Source organism: Dermacentor albipictus, chromosome 3 (assembly GCF_038994185.2).
Source record: "Dermacentor albipictus isolate Rhodes 1998 colony chromosome 3, USDA_Dalb.pri_finalv2, whole genome shotgun sequence".
Taxonomy (NCBI): domain Eukaryota; kingdom Metazoa; phylum Arthropoda; class Arachnida; order Ixodida; family Ixodidae; genus Dermacentor; species Dermacentor albipictus.
Window position 1 is genome coordinate 47,542,532 of NC_091823.1, and position 12,267 is coordinate 47,554,798.

A 12,267-nucleotide genomic window follows, 5' to 3' on the forward strand; every position below is an offset into this window, starting at 1 on the left:
TCAGTGGAAGCTGCGGCAGGATAAACCGGCGCAAGTTGAATTCGCGGCCCTCGAAAACCATCACGGCTATCGATCCGGCCTCGATTCGCGCGGCGGTGACGGCAGCTGCGGTGGCAGGGCGAAAGGTGCGCGCACAATGGGAAGAAGGGAACTTTGTCCGGCGCCACTTTCGGATTCGTCGACGTCGTCGGTCGCGGCTTCTCTCCTGCAAGCAAGGGTTACGGTTCTATGCACTGCATGGTCCTTCCCATCTCTGCAACCTTTCCGTCTCTGCTCCTTCTTCCGCGCACTGCTGACCTATGTTCAGATGTCGGGAGAGCGCTAGACGGTTGCGGTGCAGTCAACAGGCTTTACACCTCTTTGAAAATCAATCAATCAATCAATCAATCAATCAATCAATCAATCAATCAATCAATCAATCAATCAATCAATCAATCAATCAATCAATCAATCAATCAATCAATCAATCAATCAATCAATCAATCAATCAATCTCAGTCTCCGATACAAAACCCGCCTTCTGCCATTGGAGGCATATGTTGCAAAAAATCAGTAGCAGAACTGTCTATGGGATTTGCGTGCATGGTTGCTCCGCCACCATGCAAATGAGATTAGTACAGGGATTTTTCTGAACTTCGGCTATTCGCCTCAAGAAGGCTTTGTGATTACGCAAGTTGATCATTATCAAAAAGATGTTGCGCTCTGAATGCAACAATTAGCCATGATTATGCACGCGCTCAGAGCCTCATTGTCCTTTGCGTTCAGAAAAATAGGATTGCGTTAAAATATAGGCAAATAAAGGAAGGTGAAGCATAGTAAAGGAAGATACAAAGACATCTGAAGGCACAAGGGCACGAAAATCTTACACCTCCATGTATAACCACCCTATCTCATGATAACTGAACGATGTGTTAATAGTTAATCACTAACTGCTTTTATCACGCTTGTTGAAAACAATCTACTTACATCTCAGTAATTATGTTTTTTTTACTGTCAGTATTACTTTGTTACTACCTTTGTGTTGCATTGTAACACAATTACCTGTCCAACCCAAATCTTGCATCGTGAACCTGATTACATATTTTTTACTCCTGCTGACGTATAAGTTTATTCTGTGTATCAATGTGTTATTCTAAACCGTTATTATTGTAATGTTTGTATGTCAGCGTACTTTTTTGAATGACCTTTCTGTTGCGATCCCTGACGGGATTGACAGTATTGAATGAATGAATGAATGAATAAATAAATAAATAAGTAAATAAATAAATAAATAAATAAATAAATAAATAAAAATAGCAGCTATCAGGATATCAGTTCCCTCTAGTAATCTTGGTAGGAAACTGTATGGTCGGAGGAAGTCTAGTACCGCTGTGGGCCGTTCTCTGTCAGTGATTCAACACAGCCGCTACTCATATTTAGGGCTTGGCCTTGCCTTGCTTGTGTCTTTGCATCCGTGCTCAGCTGGAATGTTTTCTGGTGGTCGTATATGTATAGCAACTTCGCTCACATAGTTGAGCACGTGCCAGTGTCAGCATCAAACATTATTCGCAAACCACTTTGTACGCAAATGTGCTTCGTAAGAACAGTTGCCGGCCAGGAGGGGTAGCGAAAGATTATCGAAGCTGGCGGACAAATGATAAAATGTTTATACGGAGATAACGCTCGTGAATTCAGGCGCGAATCCAGAACCAAAGCCAATGTATAAATTCAGCGTTACTCATTTGGTCGACAAGAGATTCGTTCTTATGATGATGCCGTATTATTCGTATAACAGGACATCATTATGTCGGCTTGCAGAGAGGCGTGTATGATGGCGCGTGCACGCGTCTTGTTAGGTTAATAAATTTTATAGTGTACATAGATTATTCTGCAAAGGAAATCTTTAAGCGTGAGGGTTTCTCCGGGACCACCTGTGATATGGTTATATAAGGCAAACTGCGATGGAATGGGTTCAGGACCGCTCCGGAAAGAATTCAGAGACGGGACGCTGAAGTACACACACATAATAGATCCTTCCTTTAAGGCACGCTGAACATACTTAAACATAACAAAAACGCTCACCGTGACAGTTCCCCATTGTACTTTCATGCGGCACGCGGTGGAAACGCGAGAAGGGACAAAGGACAGCACGCAGCCTACAGTTCATGAGGTGGGAACTGCCACCACGTCGGAGTCGTTGTGGAGCGGTGTGTCGGACAGCGGTGGTTTCGGCAGCAGGGGTTGTCTGGCCGCGTAGAGCTGCGGTGTGAGACTAGCTGCGGTGAGAGGCTATGGTGTTGGGCTGCTGAGCACGAGGTCGCGCGATCAAATCCCGGCCACTGCGGCCGCATTCCGATGGGGGCGAAATGCGAAAACACCCGTGTGCTTAGATTTAGGTGCACGTTAAAGAACCCCAGGTGGTGGAAATTTCCGGAGTCCTCCACCACGGCGTGCCTCGTAATCAGAAAGTGGTTTTTGCACGTAAAACCCCATAATCTAATCTATATAGGGTGGTATAGAAGTAAAAAGAAAAGTTTGTTTTCCATAGTTAGTGTGTACCTCAGGCAAAAGGAGATTGCCTTTAACAGAAGAACTTGTGCAGTTAGTATTAACCAATGTGTATGACGCCATTATCCCTCAAAATATAAGTGCATAAGAGCTGTGTCTTCCCAGGACTCACCTACGGGGCAGAAACCTGGAGGCTTACGAAAAGAGTTCTACTTAAATTGAGGATGACGCAACGAGCTATGGAAAGAAGAATGATGGGTGTAACGTTAAGGGATAAGAAAAAAGCAGATTAGGTGAGGGAACAAACGCGAGTTAATGACATCTTAATTGAAATTAAGAAAAAGAAATGGGCATGGGCAGGACATGTATTGAGGAGGAAAGATAACCGATGGTCATTAAGGGCTAAGGACTGGATTCCAAGGGAAGGGTAGCGTAGCAGGGGGCGGCAGAAAGTTAAGTAGGCGGATGAGATTAAGGAGTTTGCAGGGATAAGATGGCCACAATTAGCACATGACTGGGGTAGTTGGAGAAGTATGGGAGAGGCCTTTGCCCTGCAATGAGCGTAGCAAGGCTGATGAGGATGATGGTGATGAATGCGTATGATGGAAATATTTCGAGATAGAGATTCTGATGAAAAACTTTGAAAAAGAATAGACCAAGATTATAGTAATAAGATAAGGATAAAAGTAGTACGCCATTGTTAATACAGAATGTGAGTGAGTGCGATTGTCGAGGTGCAATAGCAATAATGCAAATATCTTGTTTTTGAAGAGTTAGGAGAGGTGATAGAGGGATATTAGAGATGCTGCCCCAGGATCCAATACAATAATTGATATGACTGTGAATAAATGCAGAATATTGAGTGACAAGTATTGTGATATACAAGAAAGTACGGGCGCGAATGGGCGGCCGAAGTTCGGATGGGAGTTTCCTTATAACCGACAAAATATGGTCGCGAAATTTTAGCTTAGGGTTAATAACAACACCTGAAAAGTTAGTGCTACTGCTCTTTTTTGGTTTCTTTGGATTGAATATATAGAGAACGAGGAATTGAAGCTTCTTCTGAGGCGACGCAAAAAACAAAGCGCATTTTCTTTAGGTTCATATTGAATTTCTTTTTTTTAATGGATCAATTCTGAAGGGAGTTTAAATCCGTCTGAAGGTTGAACGATAGATGGTTAAGATTTGGGATGGGAAGAAAAAATGGTGGTATTATCCGCATATAATATGCAATGCGAAGAATCTAAACACTGGGGGAGGTCGTTAATGAAGGTTGAGAAGAGAATCGGGAACAAAATAGAGCCTTGAGGAGCACCGCATTTTATAGTAATGGGATCCGAGTGAACAACATTAAGAGAAATGAGTTGTTTCGTGTTGTTAAGAAAACTCCGTAAAAGGTTTGAGGTCGGTTCAGTTATACCACAGCGCTCTAGTTTTATGAGAAGTATGTTATTGTCAATAGAGTCAAAAGCCTTGCAAAGTCAACGAAAATAGTTACAGCGCAAGTTCCATTATCAATATATCTGTTAATTATGTCAGTGAAGCTTGCAATAGCTATATTCGCAAAAAGCCCGTCACAAAAACTAAACTGACATTCGAGAGAATAAGAAACTTTGTAAGATATTTACTAAGGCGGATTTCAATTAGTTTTCTAAAACCTTGTCTCGGAAAGGAAACACGGAAATCGGCTTGTAATTTTCGACGAGCTTACAGTTACTTTTTTAAAAGGCAGGCAGTACATTTGCCTCCTTTAAATGTTGTGGAAACACTCCAGTCTTAAATAACAAGTTAAAGATGTGGCCAAGCACAGGAGTGATTAAAAGGTTGATTAATTTCATAACAGCACCATTATAGCTATCTAAACCCGGGACGGTGGTGCGCAAACTGGTAATAACCGACTGCACTTTTTCAGGGTGAGTAGGATAAAAAAAAAAGAATGAGGGTAAAGGGGGATATTACAATTGTAAGGAAAGGTAGAAATATCAAAGCAAGCAGACGAGAAGTGCTCGGTAAAAAGCGTTTGCAATCCCTGAAGCATCATTAATACATAAGCCATCTTAAACAACCGAAGTCATTTGCTTATGTGGTTTTACTTTATTAAAAACTGATTAATTAAGCAGTTTCCATTTTCTTTTTCAGTAGTTTCCGCAATCCTGAAGCTGCTGACTGTAATAGTGACACTTGGTTGCTTTGAGAAGAGAGGCTAATACAGCCGAATACTTTTCATAACGTGGTTTTAGTTTACAGTTGAATGGCTGTCGTTTTAGTTTTCTGTGTAAGTTATCCTTCCGTAAAGAAGAAGAGATTTAGTAATCCAAGGGGCTCGTGGAGCCCAATATCGCCTCTCGAAAGATATAGTTCTTCTACAGCTCTGCATCGCATCAATAACGGGAAAATAAAATTCCGACAGAGCAGCCTCTGGATCTGCGAAGTTAAGGAAATGGGACCAGTCAGGGTTAGAAATAATACGAACAAATTCATTGCTATCAAAGGATCTGTGAAGGTGAGGCAGATGGACGGGAGGCAGATAGACGGGAACTACAGGTTTAGTAAGGTTAAAAAACACATTGCTAGGTGATCGCTGATATTGCAATTGAGTGCACCGGAATAGATATGTTCATCGAAATTTGAGAGTATGTGATCCAGTGCGTAAGAAATAATATTAGTGCCTAAGAATGAATTAACATTAAAGAATAAGTTATATCGTTTGTATTATAGATCGCTAGTGCCAGCTTGGACCTCCTGGGCCCTTTCCAGGCATCTGCGTTGGGAAACAAGAGGGTTGCTGTCGCTGTTCAATACTTGACCAGATACGCCATTACGCGAGCTCTCCCAACAAGCTGCGCTACGGATGTGGCAGATTTCCTGCTACATGGCGTCATTTTGATGCATAGAGCTTCACGTCAAATTCTCATAGACCGAGGCCGTACCTTCTTGTGCACGGTCACTGATGATATCATGCTAACCTGCTTTATCGAACATCAGCTTACCACCTCCTAGCATCCACAAACCAAAGGCCTGACTGAACATTTAATCCGGACTCTTACGGATATGTTCGCGGGATACGTTTCAGCCGATCACCGCATTTGGGGCCTTGTTCTTCCTTGCATTACCTTCGCCTACAATTCTTCTCGCCTTGACACTGCCGGCTATTCCCCGTTCTACCTCTTGTATGGCCGTGAACCCACGCTTCCGGGCGACACCTTGCTACCATCGATAGCGACCTCGACGAGTGAATATGCGCGTGATGCCATCTCTCGCACTGACCACGCTCGACAAATTGCACGTGCTCGCTTATCAGTGTCGCAAGCGAACCAGAAGCGTCGCTACGACCTCCGTCACCGCCAAGGGCACTTTTCGCCGGGTGCCGTGGTGCTCCTTTGGACGCCTTCTCATCCAGTAGGCCTTTGCGAGAAACTCCTGTCTTGTTTCAAAGGCCTATTTAGCGTGGTTCGCCAAGTTACTGATGTCACCTACGAAGTCGTTCCAGTCAGCCTCGCAACGTGTTCCACTCTGACCACTACTAGTGATGTCGTCCACGTCACCAGGCTCTAGCCCTACAGCGCTCTGCTCGCTTAGTGACAGATATGTGCAGAGTCTGCCGGAGGGAGACCGCAGACTACACGCACATCTTGTGGGACTGCGTTAAATATCCAGAAGAAGCAAAATCAAGAACGCTCCCACCGCGGCTCGAGGCAGTCGCGAAGAGCTACGACCGAGACGATCAGCTCTGTGCCGTCCAGCAGGTCCTCGAGGCGCTCGAAAGGCACGGACCCAGCGAGCCGGCAACGGCGAGCGGTGACCCGCCTCGAGTAACGGCGACTTCGAGGATGACGTAGGCCCTCGCCGGGGCGCGCGAGCGCCCAACTGCAGGTGTAAATAAAGTTGGCTCCAATACAATCCAATCTGCTTGCCGCAGATATCTAGCGGCACCGGGACGGCGCTTTTTCCGCTGAGGGTTGTGTTGCGATACAACAGGAGCTGATGAGACATGGCGCAAAGGAAGACGAAGACGGGCATCTGGGCTTGGCACGAACTGGTTAACATCTTGGTCTCTGGCTGCGCTGCTCTTGCGAATACAGTGTAAATAGCCCCTTTCGCCTGTGTCTTTCCGCACGTGACAATATGTTAGCGTCGACGCTCTTCAATGCGCTTAGTGTGCAAGTGCTAACGTTGTTTGCAATATCTCCGTGTGTGTATTGCCAAAAATATTCTTTTTTCCAGTTCGGATGTCTGAAATAAAATCGTTTAGAATTATCAGTGCTTCGAAACTTGTTATTCTGGGGAAATCTAACTACGTATGCTTATTGGGATCGATCGACAGTAGTTGTTCATTCAGTAATTAGTAAATAAACTTGGCAAAGCAATTAATGCAGCAAATCACAATGTGAAACGGCGTGCACAAAGAAGCAGTGGACAAATTCGCAAAACACTTTCTTCGTAAGAAGTTTACTTGAATCGGCCCTCGTTTACCTTCGCTGTAATAATAGTTCACTATCGTGACGTTGCACCTTATATACGCAGAAACATGTGCGCGTGTTATCAGGCTGTACGCAACAAATGTAGCAAAGTTTCGACATAGATAAACACACCCATGTATAGAGCGGTCAGTCGAACCGTTTCGGGGCCGACCAATTAAGGGTATGACCACCCACCAGGTGGCGTAGCGATGTCCGCTTCCACTTCACCTCAAAGGTAGACAGCTTATCATACATCCATCGAGTAGCATCCTCGGGCATCGTTTTCACAGAGACGATGATGCTGCGCCGATCATGTGCCGCTGGTTACGCCCACCCCACTGCGCTTTTAGACGCGCCGCCTCGCTTTTGATGGTAAGTTGTTTCCTTTTGTCTGCAGAAATGATTTTGGTGTTTGTTGCGTGAAGAACACCGTCAGCAAGACGTTTCTAATGCTGGGTGAGCGTGTTTTGGACGTGTGGCATCGAATATCAGCCATGGCGTCTGTTTTCCGTGCAGCAAACCATTTGTTCTTGCGCCCGCACTTTCCGGACGAGCATGCGCATTGTTTACAACGCATAATTTTCCATACGTCCCTCGCAACGCCTTCGGTTGAAAGCGCGGAATTTGTTATCTGTAGCTCACCCGTATCATCACGTAAACGTTTTAGTTGGCGCGGCTCGAGCAATGTAATGCGCATTTGGAATAGTTTTGTGAATGCTCTTTATATCACTGTATATGCGCGATGCATACTCCTGGGCCGGTTCGCAAGTGCTATAGCTTTACTTGACTCCTTGCTTGTCACGGCCAAATCATTCTTGTTGTGGTCTGTGTCTTTTGTATGTGTCTGTCTGTGTCGTTATCTAATGTGCGGTCCACTATGTTTTTCTGTGCAATTCTTAATGTAAACAATAAAGAGTAAGCTTTTCTTTCCTTTTTTTTTTAATGGGACGACTGCAGTTCCTCAGTAGCTGCGGTGCAGCACAGCGGTAATTGGAGATCGCAGGGAGAGGCCCAGCTCTGACTGCCTTACTTTTCCCATCTGAGTGAGCTTATTCAGCCTTGGTTAGGTTGTTCGAGAAGTTTGGTGGTTCTTCCAGTAAAAATATTGCGATCCGCGAATTTATTACGTATGTATGTACGGCGTGCTTAAAAATGAAATATTAAAGCTCTTGTGCTCCACTATAGATGACGTAGCTGATCATTTTTACAGCCAAAGGTAAACCAGATACTAAAGTATTGCTATCGATACCCAAACCAAAACAAAGCTAAACGACGTGTTCAAAATCACGGGAACCAAAATTAGTGGTCGGACCATCGGCTCGGGGTACTGGAAACAGTGGAGCAGCTGATGACCATACAATGCTTCGTACTTTGTATGTGTTATCGTCGTGGTGGAATTGTGCCGTGATTGTGACTCAGTGCTCGTATCGTCTCTTGTTGAAATAAACTTTTTCCTAAACGCGACAATGATCTTGCGGACCGCATTATACTCACTCTTCTCGCCACCCGTGACTCCTCCTTTATCGCTTCCCTGTGACGCCTGCGCTGTTTTCGTCGCCCGAAAAAAAAAAAAAACCATCCTCTGGCGTGACAGCCATGCCCTCATTCCCCCCGCATGTGTGCTCCCTTCCTCACAATCTTTCTCGGGTGGCGGAAGTACCTCTATGGAGGCTTCGGGCTGAGGTGACCCTTACACCAGCCTTCACTTGCGCTTGAGGTCAACCATATATGAAGACGTTGCCCAGAGTCGAAAGTGCTGCGCTCCTGCGTATGCAGCGGATACTTGGACGTGCGCTGGGATAAATACACTTCACCAAAGTGTACTTAAAGATGCGAAATTGAACAGCGATGAAGCTGAAGACTAAAACTGATTATGGACAGCGCATTCAATGCCTCACAGTTGCAATATCTCTATGAAACGGGCCTGCATGCCTATATTAACGCGATAGCGTTAAGGACCCCGTGTCGGAAAAAATCTTGCGTTGGTGTCGGCGCTGGCGGCGATGTCCCTATGCGAAAAATCATACCGAACCGCGCATTCCTACCGACGCAGGCCCTCCGCGAACGTTACTGAAATGATTGAATTTCTCAAAGCAAAATGCGTCAGAAAATTCGCAAAGCACGACTTGCACAGAGCCGGCAGACATGATTGCGTTGGATTGTAATTTTAATATACGAGAAAACCTAAATCTGTTACGTGCAAACTCAAACACACAGTCCTTTTTCCAGCTGCCATTTGAGGTCTGCCTTAGTAGGAGCGGTGCACCCCGCCCGGTTGCTTGCTGAACCACCCGGATGGTGCTTGCCTCCGCGCGTCCGCGTGCAATGGTGGCGTCCGCCGTGGGGGACACAACACCAACAACAACAACAACAACAACAACAACAACAACAACAACAACAACAACAACAACAACAACAACAACAACAACAACAACAACAACAACAACAACAACAACAACAACAACAACAACAACAACAACAACAACAACAACAACAACAACAACAACAACAACAACAACAACAACAACAACAGCAGCAGCAGCAGCAGCAGCAGCAGCAGCAGCGGCAGCAGCAGCAGCAGCGGCAGCGGCGGCAGCGGCGGCGGCGGCGGCGGCGGCAACAACAACAACAACAACAACAACATACTGTATTCCTGCATAGCGTTCGCTGCCAGCGTTTCCAGGGAAATATTATGGTTACGTAAGCTGCAGTTGCCGGGAAGCATGAGAAGCAGTCAGGGATCTTTGAATAATATCGCGGTCTGCACTTAACAGTGAAGCTAAAGCGTCCTCAAACTTTTTAAACTTTAGTGCTGGCGTTATCCCACGTGCCAACCCAAGCGGAAAAAAAAGAAACTGCTCGCTGTCGGGGGACATTTGCGCTCGGTATTTTTTTGCTGGGTTTATGGTGCCTCTTTGCACGAGTTCTAGAAGCCTTAGCAGGTGACAGGGTGAAAAAAAAAAACACAAAAAGGATGTTCTACGCTTCGCAAGGAGGTGGTTCTTGAATAGATGGTTATGTTCATAGTGAGAACATTTTGCTAGCGCAGTTACTCAAGTCAGAACCCGTTGAAGCATGCACATATTTTTTAATGTGCAGCCAAAGTTTCATTGAAACGTAGTGACCGTAACGAAACAAATAAAAAGAAAGAAATGAAAGAAAAGGCCACTAATATAGCGAGCGTGTATGATGTTCGTTTTCTTCAATAACGACTTTTCGTCTCTTCATCTGACAGGTAATTACAGGCATGGCTTTGCGCTCTTTCCTCTTACTGCGCCTGGGGGTGCGCGGCCCGCAATGTCCTACACTGACGAAGACTAAGTGTGAAAAACGACGACCACATCTGTAACGGACGTTTCGCCAGCGGAGATGTAGCGATTAAAATCAGCCTTTACCTTTGTCAACGACGCAGCAAGAAAGCACGTATTTGGAGCGATGGCACTATTAAAGCTCCTTTGATTTCACGTTCAAATTCCCATTCATGTTAAGTCGCAGAAGAAAGCAGGAATAATAGCGAAGGCTGGCAAACCCGGGGAACTTGAGTATTCGTTTTGCCGCACCATATAGAAGCAATCAACGAAAAAAAGAAAACCTGTATTACCATAGTTCGTACGACGATTTAGCCACTCAGCCAAATGCGCTATAATCAGTCGGACACATGCCTTGTAATTACCTGTGGTCGATCACGTGCACGCTTACTGTCGTCGAGATGCCCCACATTGGACCTGACTGTCATGCCGGGTCTCCATCAGCCCCATATTTATGTAGCTTGCCATTGTGAACAATTTCAGACAATCTAGCCCAGGCTGGAGGCTAATTTATTAGCTCAATATGAAACGGGGAATTATTGGATAGCGGGACGAATCCTGCGATGAGTAATTAGGTCTTCTCTGAGCCATCCCTCGCGCATGCACGGTGACTGTAAATACTGGAGACGCTCTTCGAAAATTAGACAGCGAATACTTTTTCTTACATTCGTAGAATGTGTTTTTAATGAAGCATCCCTTATATGGATCAGCATTGAATTTTTAATTTCTTTTCCGCGGGCTGCTCGAGGAATACGAAATTAGGTATGGGATTACGTGCAAAAGAACAGTGAACATTGGAAATTTTGGCAACTGTTCTGTCACCAAGAAGGACTCGAAAATTGACCACAATAAAGAGTACAGGTTTGCAAGAAGTATGCATAGGAACAATCAGCAGAAAGATAGCTTTTCTCAAAGAATAAAAATAAATACAGATTGGAAGCGTATACACTGTGACAGGATACAGAGTATTATTTAGTTATCGATAAAAAGAAAGTAACCAAAAAGTAAAAAAAAACAAGAATGTACATGCTTGCACTCACTAAAAAAGAAGAAATAGTGCAGAATAACAGTCATTTTGAGAAATAGCAACGGAGTTCGGCACCGCTACACGTGCCTACATCAAAGACCACGCATTTAATGCTCTTGAGCAGCAGAGGTAAATAGTGCTTCAGCATTTGTGAGCCACAGTTCGCACCGGGTGTGCCAGTGCAAAGATATTTTACCTGGCGTAAAGTATAGAAGGTACCTAAAACGCAACTGTAGCTGTATCAGAAATAACTGAAATGTTGCGTCTGAGTTCTTGTTTTTAGAAAAGCGAGAGACGGACACCATGGAGGCTAAATACCTTGGCTGTGTCTGAATTCAGAAAAATCACTGAATCGGGGTAGTCTTTAAAAAGATTATATATATCTATTAGGGTCTTCTTTTGAAGAAAATAAGGTTTGCTAAGGCTCGTATAGGCAGATGTTCCCCAAAAAAGATTAATTATGAAGAAGTGTCATTAATAGTCACTAAAAGAGAAGTTTTACATTGGTAGGAAAAGATTTGCCGGGGCAACATAAGATACAAACAATACGAGCAGTTTTCAGGCTGATGTAATTCACATGCACAGTAGCCTGAGAGCCATACACCTACACTTCATTGTTAGCGGATGGGAAAACGATACATCCAAAGTCTTAAACTTGGTTAAGATTTCTATATCATTTGAGTCCTTGCGAACTGTTCTCGTGTAACTGAGAGGCTTACTTTCAGGGAGAAAAAACAACAACATTGATTTAGTTTTTGGCGCATTAATTTGTAAAGCATAACATTTTTCCAGTGACGACGTCTAGGAGGGGTAGTGTTTGCGGCACCAATTAAATCATTTTGGTAATTTGTACTAAAGAACATTCTCTTTTCAACATATACACATAATAAAAATGCACTTGTTAGTATTTACGACGTTATCGTTTTAAAGATTAAAGATGAGTGGTCTCAAAACACTTCCTTGAGCTGACGCTCGAGGAACACTTG

The 12,267-nt window shown here is 44.4% G+C and overlaps 1 long non-coding RNA gene across 1 annotated transcript; it reads left to right on the plus strand.

The window, feature by feature from the left end:
• The first annotated feature begins 7,194 nt into the window (after window positions 1-7,194).
• LOC135898154 (uncharacterized) lies at window positions 7,195-10,410 on the plus strand. Its single transcript, XR_010563274.1, has 2 exons — window positions 7,195-7,318; window positions 10,182-10,410. It is a non-coding gene; the product is annotated as an uncharacterized lncRNA (long non-coding RNA).
• Window positions 10,411-12,267: the final 1,857 nt, after the last annotated feature.